At 61.6% G+C, this 13342-nt stretch overlaps 2 protein-coding genes and 1 non-coding gene across 3 annotated transcripts in view; all 3 read right to left on the minus strand.

Annotated features, from left to right (window-relative positions):
• LOC127039394 (zinc finger protein 501-like) overlaps nt 1-4010 on the minus strand; it is a 56264-nt gene extending 52254 nt beyond the window's left edge. The window contains exon 1 of the mRNA XM_050933095.1: nt 3935-4010. The gene's annotated coding sequence lies outside the window, so the exon portion shown is untranslated. The remainder of the gene's footprint in view (nt 1-3934) is intronic.
• The window catches only part of LOC127039357 (zinc finger protein 345-like), a 200491-nt gene that overhangs the window by 133778 nt on the left and 53371 nt on the right, over nt 1-13342 (minus strand). The window lies entirely within an intron of this gene.
• On the minus strand, nt 11913-11984 carry TRNAG-UCC (transfer RNA glycine (anticodon UCC)). Its single transcript has one exon. It is a non-coding gene; the product is annotated as a tRNA-Gly (tRNA).

The raw sequence follows: 13342 nt of genomic DNA on the forward strand, positions 1-13342 counted from the left end.
GAGTATGGGGGAGAAACAACGTGTTTGATAATACAGGTCTGTCCCATCTTACGCTGGGGTTAGGTTCTGCAGTCAGCGCGTAAAGCGAAAATCGCCTATAATCAAAATTACATTGAGTGTAATGGCGGGCGGAATCGCTCGCACTACAGAAACAGTATTTAAATTGTTATTTTTCTGTCTTTTTTGTTCTTGTTTTTGCTGACCGCATAAAGCAGAACCTGTGCGTGTTAAATGCGCCTAAGATGTGACAGACCTGTATAAGAGAAAAACACCAAGATCTGAGGGGATTCTATGTTACTATTAAATAACTACAGGAAAAAGGGGACAATTTGATTTTTATGTGACTGTCCAATACATAAATGGAAAGTGATGGTTCCCGCCACCATTCACATGGGCCACTTGGGGGGGGGCAGTTTTAAGGGGGCCGGGGAGGGGGAGCTGGAAGGTCCCTGGATGAGGGAAAGGGCAGCGGGGGGGATGGGCAGAGGCTAGGGGTGACTGTGTTGGCAGTTCGGGGGATAGTGTAATCGGGCCTGGGCCGTCCCCATAGGGAACACGTGCTCCCCCCTTTCCCACCCTCGCAGAGACCGCCCCCCCATCCCCACCCTAGAGGCAGCTGGGTCTCAGGGCTCCCCCCAAACAGCCCCCACTGACCTCAACCCCTTTGGGGGGACGACTCGGGGCAACAATTTCTCCCCGGTGCCCAGGGCAAATCGCTGAAGTTGCAATGGGGGGGACCCCCCTCATGGGAGGGGGTTGTAAAGGGACATTGGAGGGTTATGGGGACAACGGGGGGATGGGGGTGAGCTGATGGGGGAGGAGAAATGGGGGGGTCACCCCGGGCTTTACACCCATGTATGACAGGGGGAGAGAAAAGGGGAAGAACTGGAGAGAATCTGTATTGGGGGGGCAAGTGGCACAAAAAGGGATCGGATCCAATTACCCCCCCCCGGAACTCTGGTTTCTGTCCCCCCACTCCGCCACCCAGGGATTTCCTGCTGCCCAAAGACAGTTCAAACTCCCCCCGCACTGACCCACCCCACAACTCCCGCTCCGCCCCTCCCCCCACAGGGGAACCCCCACACACACTGACCCCCCCACAAATCCCGCTCCACTCCTCCCCCCACGGGGAACGCCCCGCACTGACCCCCCCGCAACTCTCGCTCCACCCCGCCCCCCACGGGGAACGCCCCGCACTGACCCCCCTGCAACTCCCGCTCCGCCCCTCCCCCCACGGGGAACGCCCCGCACTGACCCCCCCGCAACTCTCGCTCCACCCCGCCCCCCACGGGGAACGCCCCGCACTGACCCCCCTGCAACTCCCGCTCCGCCCCTCCCCCCACGGGGAAAGCCCCGCACTGACCCCCCTGCAACACCCGCTCCACCCCTCACCCCACGGGGAACCCCTGCATTGACCCCCCAGAACTCCCGCTTCGCCCCACCTCCCACAGGGGAACCCCCGCATTGACCCCCCCAGAACTCCCGCTTCGCCCCTCCCCCCACGGAGAACGCCCCGCACTGACCCCCCCGGAACTTCCACTCCGCCCCACCCCCCACAGGGGAACCCCCACACACTCTGACCCCCCCACAAATCCCGCTCCACTCCTCCCCCCACAGGGAATGCCCCGCACTGACCCCCCCCACAATTCCTGCTCCGCCCCTCCCCCCACAGGGGAACCTCCACGCTCACCCCCCCGGAACTCACGCTCCGGCCCCCACGGGGAACGCCCCGCACTGACCCCCACCGCAACTCCCGCTCCACCCCCCCCACAGGGAACGCCCCCGCACTGACCCCCCGCAACTACCGCTCTGCCCCTCCCCCCACAGGGGAACGCCCCCGCATTGACCCCCCCGGAACTCCCACTTCGCCTCGCCCCCCACGGGGGAACCCCCGCAATGACCCCCCCAGAAATCCCGCTTCGCCCCTCCCCCACGGGGAATGCCCCGCACTGACCCCCCGCACAACTCACGCTTCGCCCCGCCCCCCACGGGGAACCCCCGCATTGACCCCCCCCGCAACTCCCGCTCCGCCCCTCACCCCACGGGGAACCCCCGCATTGAATCCCCCGGAACTCCCGCTTCACGCCACCTCCCCAGGGGGAACACCCGCATTGACCCCCCCGGAACTCCCGCTTAGCCCCTCCCCCCATGGGGAACGCCCCACATTGACCCCCCCACAACTGCCGCTTCGCCCCGCCCACCACGGGGAACCCCCGCATTGACCCCCCCGGAACTCCCGCTTCGCCCCTCCCCCCACAGGAAACGCCCCACCTTGACACCCCCGCAACTCCTGCTCCGCCCCTCACCCCATGGGGAACCCCCGCATTGATTCCTCCGGAACTCCCGCTCCGCCCCGCCCCCCACGGGGAACGCCCCACACTCACACCCCTGGAACTCCCACTCCGCCCCTCCCCCCACAGGGGAAAGCCCCGCACTCATCCCCTCGGAACTCCTGCTCCGCTACTCCCCCCACAGGGAACATCACGCACTGACCCCCCCCACAACTCCCGCTCCGCCCCTCCCCCCACGGGGAACACCCCGCACTGACCCCCCCCACAACTCCCGCTCCGCCCCTCCCCCCACAGGGAACACCCCGCACTGACCCCCCCCACAACTCCCGCTCCGCCCCTCCCCCCACAGGGAACACCCGGCACTGACCCCCCCCGCAACTCCCGCTCCACCCCGCCCCCCCACAGGGAACGCCCCGTCCCTCCCCCCACGGGGAACGCCCCGCACTGACCCCCCCGGAACTCCTGCTCCGCCCCTCCCCCCACGGGGAACGCCCCGCACTGACCCCCCCGGAACTCCCGCTCCGCCCCTCCCCCCACGGGCAGCGCCCCGCACTGACCCCCCCGGAACTCCCGCTCCGCCCCTCCCCCCCACGGGGAACACCCCGCACTGACCCCCCCGGAACTCCCGCTCCGCCCCTCCCCCCACGGGGAACGCCCCGCACTGACCCCCCCGGAACTCCCGCTCCGCCCCTCCCCCCACGGGGAACGCCCCGCACTGACCCCCCCGGAACTCCCGCTCCGCCCCTCCCCCCACGGGGAACGCCCCGCACTGACCCCCCCGGAACTCCCGCTCCGCCCCTCCCCCCACGGGCAGCGCCCCGCACTGACCCCCCCGGAACTCCCGCTCCGCCCCTCCCCCCACGGGCAGCGCCCCGCACTGACCCCCCCGGAACTCCCGCTCCGCCCCTCCCCCCACGGGCAGCGCCCCGCACTGACCCCCCCGGAACTCCCGCTCCGCCCCTCACCCCACGGGGAACACCCCGCACTGACCCCCCCAGAACTCCCACTCCGCCCCGCCCCCCACGGGCAGCGCCCCGCACTGACCCCCCCGCAACTCCCGCTATGCCCCTCCCCCCACAGGGAATGCCCTGCACTGACCCCCCCGGAACTCCCGCTCCGCCCCTCCCCCCACGGGGAACGCCCCGCACTGACCCCCCCCGCAACTCCCGCTCCACCTCGCCCCCCACGGGGAACGCCCCCGCACTGACCCCTCGCAACTCCCGCTCCGCCCCTCCCCCCACGGGGAACGCCCCGCACTGACCCCCCCGCAACTCCCACTCCACCCCGCCCCCCACGGGCAGCGCCCCGCACTGACCCCCCCGGAACTCCCGCTCCGCCCCTCCCCCCACGGGGAACGCCCCCACACTGACCCCCCCGGAACTCCCGCTCCGCCCCTCCCCCCACGGGGAACGCCCCCACACTGACCCCCCACGGAACTCCCACTCCACCCCTCCCCCCACGGGGAACGCCCCGCACTGACCCCCCCGCAACTCCCGCTACGCCCCTCCCCCCACGGGGAACGCCCCGCACTGACCCCCCCGGAACTCCCGCTCCGCCCCTCCCCCCACGGGGAACCCCCCCACACATTGACCCCCCCCGCTCCGCCCCTCCCCCCACGGGCACCCCCCGGGTCTCTCACTCACGGGGGGTCCCAGCCGCGGCCGGGCAGGGAGGGGTTAACGCCGGGCTCTCCCCTCCCCCAGGCACGGACAGCAGGCCTCGGACGGACCGGAAGTGACGAAGGTTTCTCTCCCCCCGCCCCCCCCGGGCGCGCGCTGACGCCGCGGCGGCCGTTGGTGCCGTTAGGGCGGTTGGGGCCCGGCGCGCGCCTGGGGGTGGAGGGAGGGGGCGGGGCTGGCAGCCGCGTGGGGCCCCATGGGGCGGGGCCTGTGTCGCGCGGGGGCTGCCCCGCCCCCCGAGTGGGGGCAGGGCGGTGCGCTGACCTTTGCCCTCCTGCTCCCAGCCAGACGGGGGGGGGGGGGCTGGTGTGTGTGTATGGGGGGGGCTGTTAACCCTTTCCTGGCATGTGGGGGGGGGTCCGGCTCCCTCTGCCGCTGGCTGTATTTCCCTTTGTCTCCACTGATCCAGGGGCGAAGGGCCCCCCCACAGCTCGGCGACACCCCCACCTCTGCCCCCTCCCCCCCACCGGGTCACCCTGCGGCGGGCGGGGAAACTGAGGCACGCAGCCGCTTCCCAGCTTCCTCACGCCATGGCCACTAGCCAAAGCCACGTGCCCCACTGATACGGGGGCCTGCGCCCCCCTGGGAGAAACCCCCCCACCTGTGCCCCTGAGCCGGGCCCCCCTCTCCTGCCCCACCGGGTCACCGTGCGGCGGGCGGGGGAAACTGAGGCATGCAGCGGCTTCCCAAAGATGGCCGACTGCTCCAGCTTCCTCATGCAATGGCCACTAGCCAAAGCCACGTGCTCCACTGATACGGGGGCCTGCGACCCCCTGGGTGACACCCCCATTATAACAAAACTCTCCATAACGGGGAACGGCTGGTTCAAGTCCAAATTCTCTTCTAGAAACGCCCCCGGGACTAGGGAGACCAGACAGCAAATGTGAAATATCAGGATGTGGGTGTGTGTGGGGCGGGGGTAATAGGAGCTTACATAAAGTCCCAAAAATCAGGACTGTCCCTATAAAATCAGGACATCTGCTCACCCAACCCCCCGCACTCCCCAGCAGGAGTGAAAGGAGAAACCCCCAGCTCCGCACGGAGCTCCAGGCTGATTCATTGGGGGAACGGGGGAGAAATTATTCTTTGCCACTGAGCAGGGAGCCAGGGCCGGTCTCTGGGAATCGAGGTGCCCAGCCTGGCCCAGCTGCTTTTCTCTCCACTTCGGACTTGTCCAGGCAGAGCTCCAGGGGGGATTCCCGGAGAATAAAGACTCCATCCATTTGCCAATACTCATGATTTTGCCATGAGAATTATTGTTTTCCGTCAAGCCCCAGCTCTGGGAGTCCAGTGAGCATGTGACGATTTCAGCCGTGGCTTTTAAAGAAACAGTACGTGGCCGTGGATAAAGCTTCAATTTCTCACCCCCGTGAGCCCCAAAGGCTCATCAAGCGGAAGGCAAGTGAATACAGTCAATTCCCCAAATCTATTATTGTTACAGAATCTCCTGATTTCAAAGCCAATCTGGCGATTTTTGGTTTTTGAACGTTTGGGGTCGGTCGTTCTGCAGACTGAGAGCTGGGCACCCTCCACCACAGCTTTAATTCCCTTCTCCTTCCTGCCGCTGTAACACAGCTGGGGATCCCCACTCCTAGACGTGCTTCCCCACAGGCACTGAATTCCCCACAGGGCTGTTCCGGGGGCTCCAGCCCCATCCCAGGACCGACGGGGCAGTAACCCCACATCACCCCTTTGTGACGGCCAGGAACCCTGCAGGGACAACAGCTCCATGCTGGGTCCTGGGGCCCCCCAATGCACCTGAGGGGAGGGGGCAGTAAACCCCCATCTCAGGGGGCCCCTGCAGCCTGGAGGTGACTCTCCCCCTCCCCTCACGCTAACACCCCATATATCTCCCCCTCACAGCCCCTCACCCTCACTCTGACACCCCATGTATCTCCCCCTCACAGCCCCTCCCCCTGACATCCCCATGGACTCTCCCCCTGACAGCCCAACCCCCTCACAGAGACACTCCATAGCCCTCCCCCTCACAGCCCCTCACCCTCACCCTGACACCCCATATCTCTCCCCCTCCCAGCCCTTCCCCTCACCCTGACACCCCATATATCTCCGCCTCACATCCCCTCCCCCTGACATCCCCATGGACTCTCCCCCTCAAAGCCCCTCCCCCTCCCCCTGACACCCCATATATCTCCCCCACACAGCCCCTCCCCCTGACATCCCCATGGACTCTCCCCCTCACAGCCCAGCCCCCTCACAGAGACACTCCATAGCCCTCCCCCTCACAGCCCCTCTCCTCACCCTGACACCCCATATATCTCCCCCTCACAGCCACTCCCCCTCACACTGACGCCCCATATCTCTATCCCTCACAGGCCCTTCTCTCACACTAACACCCCATATATCTCCCCCTCACAGCCCCTCCCGCTCACCCTGACACCCCATATATCTCCCCCTCACAGCCCCACCCCTCACACTGATGCCCCATATCTCTCTCCCTCACAGGCCCTTCTCTCACACTAACACCCCATATATCTCCCCCTCACAGCGCCTCCCCCTGACATCCCCATGGACTCTCCCCCTCACAGCCCAACCCTCTCACAGAGACACTCCATAGCCCTCCCCCTCACAGCCCCACCCCTCACACTGATGCCCCATATCTCTCCCCCTCACAGCCCCTCTCCTCACCCTGACACCCCATATATCTCCCCCTCACAACCCAACCCCCTCACAGAGACACTCCATAGCCCTCCCCCTCACAGCCCCACCCCTCACACTGATGCCCCATATCTCTCTCCCTCACAGCCACTCCCCCTCACACTGACTCCCCATATCTCTCTCCCTCACAGGCCCTTCTCTCACACTAACACCCCATATATCTCCCCCTCACAGCCCCTCCCGCTCACCCTGACACCCCATATATCTCCCCCTCACAGCCCCTCCCCCTCCCCCTGACACCCCATATATCTCCCCCTCACATCCCCTCCCCCTGACATCCCCATGGACTCTCCCCCTCACAGCTCAACCCCCTCACAGAGACACTCCATAGCCCTCCCCCTCACAGCCCCTCTCCTCACCCTGACACCCCATATATCTCCCCCTCACAGCCACTCCCCCTCACACTGACGCCCCATATCTCTCTCCCTCACAGGCCCTTCTCTCACACTAACACCCCATATATCTCCCCCTCAAAGCCCCTCCCGCTCACCCTGACACCCCATATATCTCCCCCTCACAGCCCCTCCACCTGACATCCCCATGGACTCTCCCCCTCACAGCCCAGCCCCCTCACAGAGACACTCCATAGCCCTCCCCCTCACAGCCCCTCCCCTCACACTGACGCCCCATAACTCTCTCCCTCACAGTCACTCCTCCTCACAGCCCCTCCCCCTCACATTGACACCCCATGGACCCTCCCCCTCACAGCCCCTCCCCTATCACTGACACCCCATATCTCTCCCCCTCAAAGCCCCTCCCGCTCACCCTGACACCCCATATATCTCCCCTTCAAAGCCCCTCCCCCTGACATCCCCATGGATTCTCCTCCGCACAGCCCAACCCCCTCACAGAGACACTCCATAACCCTCCCCCTCACAGCCTCTCCCCCTCACACTGACACCACCATGGACTCTCCCCCTCACAGCCCCTCCCCTCACACTGATGCCCCCATGGACTCTCCCCCTCACAACCCAACCCCCTCACAGAGACACGCCATAGCCCTCCCCCTCACAGCCCCTCACACTCACCCTGACACCCCATATCTCTCCCCCTCCCAGCCCTTCCCCTCACACTGACGCCCCCATGGACTCTCCCCCTCACAGCTCAACCCCCTCACAGAGATACTCCATAGCCCTCCCCCTCACAGCCCCTCCCCTCACACTGACTCCCCCATGGACTCTCCCCCTCACAGCCCAACCCCCTCACAGAGACACTCCATAGCCCTCCCCCTCACAGCCCCTCACCCTCACCCTGACACCCCATATCTCTCCCCCTCCCAGCCCTTCCCCTCAAACTGACGCCCCCATGGACTCTCCCCCTCACAGCTCAACCCCCTCACAGAGACACTCCATAGCCCTCCCCCTCACAGCCCCTCCCCTCACACTGACACCCCCATGGACTCTCCCCCTCACAGCCCAACCCCCTCACAGAGACACTCCATAGCCCTCCCCCTCAGAGCCCCTCACCCTCACCCTGACACCCAATATCTCTCTCCCTCCCAGCCCTTCCCCTCACACTGACGCCCCCATGGACTCTCCCCCTCACAGCTCAACCCCCTCACAGAGACACTCCATAGCCCTCCCCCTCACAGCCCCTCCCCTCACACTGACACCCCCATGGACTCTCCCCCTCACAGCCCAACCCCCTCACAGAGACACTCCATAGCCCTCCCCCTCAGAGCCCCTCACCCTCACCCTGACACCCAATATCTCTCTCCCTCCCAGCCCTTCCCCTCACACTGACGCCCCCATGGACTCTCCCCCTCACAGCCCAACCCCCTCACAGAGACACTCCATAGCCCTCCCCCTCACAGCTCCTCCCCCTCACCCTGACACCCCATATCTCTCCCCCTCACAGCCACTCTCCTCACACTGACACCCCCATGGACTCTCCCCCTCAGAGCCCAACCCCCTCACAGAGACACTCCATAGCCCTCCCCCTCACAGCCCCTCACCCTCACCCTGACACCCCATATACCTCTCCCTCACGGCCTCTCCCCCTGACACTGACATCCCTATGGACTCCTCCCTCTCACATCCTCACAGCCCCTCCCCTCACACTGACACCCCCATGGACTCTCCCCCTCAGAGCCCAACCCCCTCACAGAGACACTCCATAGCCCTCCCCCTCACAGCCCCTCCCCCTCACACTGACACCCCATATCTCTTTCCCTCACGGCCCCTCCCCCTCACACTGACATCCCCATGGACCCTCCACCTCACAGCCCCTCCCCTCACACTGACACTCCCATGGACCCTCCCCCTCACACTGACACCCCCATGGACCCTCCCCCCACACAGAGACACTTCTTTGCTGGGCCCTGACATTACAAACCCAGGGGTGAGATTTCTGAGGATTTACTCACTGAGACTCCCCCCCATCCCGACCAGGCTTGACCCCGAGGCCCTGTTCCCACTCGGCCCCTCCCACACTCTGCTCCTCTTCCCATGATTGCTCCAAGATCCTTGTATAGTCCCGCCCCTTTCTTCCTCCATTGGGTGTTGAATGACCTGCTGGGATGTGGGACATTATTTCTCCCGTTCCATTGATAAACTGATACTACGGGACTGAAATTAAACCAATTCCCGGCCAAGAAAAGGGCACATCCCTGCATTGGCCGGGAATCAAACCCTGGTCAACTGCTTGGAAGGCAGCTATGCTCATCACTATACTACCAATGCATCTGGAAGGAGGGTTTCTCCCAGGTGCCACTTATGCCAAAGGACTCACTCCCACACAGCTCACAAGCCGACCAGCCAGGCTGGAGGCAGCCTGTGAGCAGAGACGGCTCCCAGAGTGACTGACACATGGGGACATGGCCTCCACATCCCAGCCTGAGGTAGCACCAACCCCATCTCTGCCCCCAAAGAAGGGAAATGAAAATTGATGACCATAATGACAAATTTCACCCCAGCAGGAAGGAGACAGCTCCTTTTAAAGCAGGTTTGGGGTTGCTTCCAGCTACGTACAGATGGGTTTGTTTCTGATAATGAATCCAATCCTTGGACTCTGCCCGGGTAAGGACCGATTCAGGCTGTCACTCCAGTGAAGACGAGAGATGATTTTTTTGACAGGGACTGCTGTCTCGTCTTAAGGGTGTTTGTCTGTCACCTTCTAATCTAGTGGGTGATACACACAGGCTACCCCCGCTCCTGGGTCTCTCCCGAGGAAATAAAGTTTCTACACAAAATCCCAAAGCTTTTCACCGAAAGGAGGGAAAGGAAGTGGCCAGCAGAACATAAGGAAGGTAACACAACCCCATTCTTAGGGGTAAGCCGTTCTCTTTGGTCAAGATCCAAATTTCTTGGTCACGGTCTACTCAAAGTCCAGCCTCCAGAGAAAATAACAATAAAAAGATTTCAGGGTCTGTTCAAAAGTGTCTGGCAGTGTGGATTTGGCCCGCCGTCCGCCTATTGATGACGCCTCCTCTATGCACATTGACTCTGAGAGGTGATTTATCTCCACTCTCTTGGATTTGAAGAGCTGGTTAGTTTTACCCTCGGTATCCCACCAGGCTGACCAAGCCACGTTATCCATGGTGACGCTAGGATTGAAGGATTCTATCGTATTATAAACAAAAAGTAAACAAAGATGTGGTTTGAACATGAGCGTTCCAGTATGAAAGGCTGGTTCCCCCCGTTGAGTCCCAAATGCTCCGCTAGAAACACCCCCGTTACCGCGCACTCCCCAGCAGGAGTGAAAGGAGAAACCCCCAGCTCTGCACGGAGCTCCTCGCTGATTCATCGGAGTGGGGGGAATTGACTTTCTTTGCTGCTGAGACAGGAGCTAGGGCAGATCTCTGGGAAGCAAGGTTTCCTCTCCGCTTCCTGGGGCCCTGCATGCTTTAGACCAGGGTTTCTCATCCTTTTTTTCCTGGACCTCCCCCCCCCCCCGGCAACATGCTATAAAAACTCCACAGCCCACCTGTGCCACAACAACTGTTTTTCTGCACGTCCAGTAGATTAAAAGCCGGGCCAGCATCAGGGGGTAGCAGGCAGGGCAATTCCCTGGGGTCCCACCCTTCAGGGGGCCCTGTGAAGTTAAGTTGCTCAGGCTTCAACTTTCACCCCGGGTGGTAGAACTTATGCTCAGGCTTCAGCTTTCTGCCCTGGGACCCAGCGAGTCTCACATTGGCCCTGCTCTCTGGGTTATTTTAGTCGATCCCCTGACACCTGCTGGCGGCCTCCTTGGCCCCTGGTTGAGAACCGCGGTTTAGTTCCTGTTCCTGAGGACAGGCAGCTGCCTGGTGCAGCTGGCAGTGCCTGACTATCCTAATCTGAAGGGCCTCAGTCCAACCCTCAGGGAAAGCAGCAGGTTTTTCTGCCCACTTCAGACTTGTCTGAGCAGAGCTCCAGGGGAATCCCAGAGAATAAAGACTCAATCAGACTGATTGCTCCTCCACACCCAGAGTATTGTAAAGCAATAACTCTCTCTTCTCCCTCCTGCCGCTGTAACACAGCTGATAATCCCCACTCCTAGACGTGTTTTCCCCACAGACATTCAATTCCCCACAGACACTGGGCTGTGTCCGCACAGGGCTGTTCCGGGGGCTCCAGGCCCCCACCACAGGAAAGACGGGGCAGTAACCTCACATCACCCCTTTGTGACGGCCAGGGGCCCTGCAGGAACAGCAGCTCCATGCTAGGCCCTAGGGTTCCCCAAAGCAGCTGCTTCAGTTCAACCCCCATTTCAGGGGGCGCCTGCTGCCTGGAGGTGCCTGGATCCTCATGGCCTCTCCACCTCATGGACACAGCCCATATCCATCCCCCTCACAGCCCCTCCCCTCACACTGACACCCCATATCTCTCTCCCTCATGGCCTCTCCCCCTCACACTGACACCCCCATAGACTCTCCCATTCACAGCCCCTCCCCCTCACACTGACACCCCCATGGACTCTCCCATTCACAGCCCATCCCCTCACACTGACACCCCCATGGACCCTCCCCCCAGACAGAGACACTTCTTTGCTGGGCCCTGACATTACAAACACAGGGGTGAGATTTCTGAGGATTTACTCACTGAGCCTCCCCCCCCCTCGCGACCAGGCTTGACCCCGAGGCCCTGTCCCCACTCAGCCCCTCCCACACTCTGCTCCTCTTCCCACGATTGCTCCGAGATCCTTGTATAGTCCCGCCTCTTTCTTCCTCCACTGGGTGTTGAATGACCTGCTGGGATGTGGGACATTAATTCTCCCGTTCCATTGATAAACTGATACAACGGGACTGAAATTAAACGAATTCCCGGCCAAGAAAAGGGCACATCCCTGCATTGGCCGGGAATCGAACCCGGGCCAACTGCTTGGAAGGCAGCTATGCTCACCACTATACCACCAATACATCTGGCAGGAAGATTTCTCCCAGGTGCCACTTATGCCAAATGACTCACCCCCACACGGCTCACCAGCCGACCAGCCACGCTGGAGGCAGCCTGTGAGCAGATTCGACTTCCCAGAGTGACTGACACATGGGGACATGGCCTCCACATCCCAGCCTGAGGTAGCACTAACCCCATCTCTGCCCCCAGAGAAAGGAAATGAAAATCGATGACCATAATGACAAATTTCACCCTAGCAGGAAGGAAAGTGCTCCTTTTAAAGCACGTTCTGGGTTGGTTCCTGCTACGTACAGATGGGTTTGTTTCTGAGGATGATTCCAATCCCTGGACTCTGCCCGAATAAGGACCGATTCAGGCTGTCACTCAAGTGAAGACAAGAGATGATTTTTTTAACAGGGACTGCTGTCTCGTCTTAAGGGTGTTTGTCTATCACCTTCTAATCTAGTGGGTGATACCCGCAGGCAGCCCCCGCTCCTGGGTCTCTCCTGAGGAAATAAAGTTTCTACACAAAATCCCAAAGCTTTTCACCGAAAGGAGGGAAAGGAAGTGGCCAGCAGAACATAAGGAAGGTAACACAAACCCATTCTTAGGGGTAAGCCGTTCTTTTTGGTCAAGATCCAAATTTCTTGGTCACGGTCTATTCAAAGTCCAGCCTCAAGAGAAAATAACAATAAAAAGATTTCAGGGTCTGTTCAAAAGTGTCTGGCAGTCTGGATTTGGCCCACCTTCTGCCTATTGACGATGCCTCTTCTATGCACATTGACTCTGAGAGGTGATTTATCTCCACTCTCTTGGATTTGAAGAGCTGGTTAGTTTTACCCTCGGTATCCCACCAGGCTGACCAAGGCACGTTATCCATGGTGACACTAGGATTGAAGGATTCTAGCGTACTATAAACAAAAAGTAAACAAAGATGTGGTTTAAACGTGAGCGTTCTGGTATGAAAGGCTGGTTCCCCCTGTTGAGTCCCAAATGCTCCGATAGAAACACCCCCGGGACCCCGCACTCCCCAGCAGGAGTGAAACGAGAAACCCACAGCTCTGCACAGAGCTCCTGGCTGATTCATCGGGGTGGGGGGAATACACTTTCTTTGCTGCTGAGACGGGAGCTAGGGCAGATCGCTGGGAAGCAAGGTTTCCTCTCTGCTTCCTGGGGCCCTGCATGCTTTAGACCAGGGGTTCTCATCCTTTTTTTCCTGGACCCCACCCCCCCGCAACATGCTATAAAAACTCCACAGCCCACTTGTGCCACAACAACTGTTTTTCTGCACGTCCAGTAGATTAAAAGCTGGGCCAGCATTAGGGGGTAGCAGGCAGGGCAATTCCCTGGGGTCCCACCCTACAGGGGGCCCTGTGAAGTT

The sequence above is a fragment of the Gopherus flavomarginatus genome, chromosome 23, assembly GCF_025201925.1.
Source record: "Gopherus flavomarginatus isolate rGopFla2 chromosome 23, rGopFla2.mat.asm, whole genome shotgun sequence".
Lineage (NCBI taxonomy): Eukaryota > Metazoa > Chordata > Testudines > Testudinidae > Gopherus > Gopherus flavomarginatus.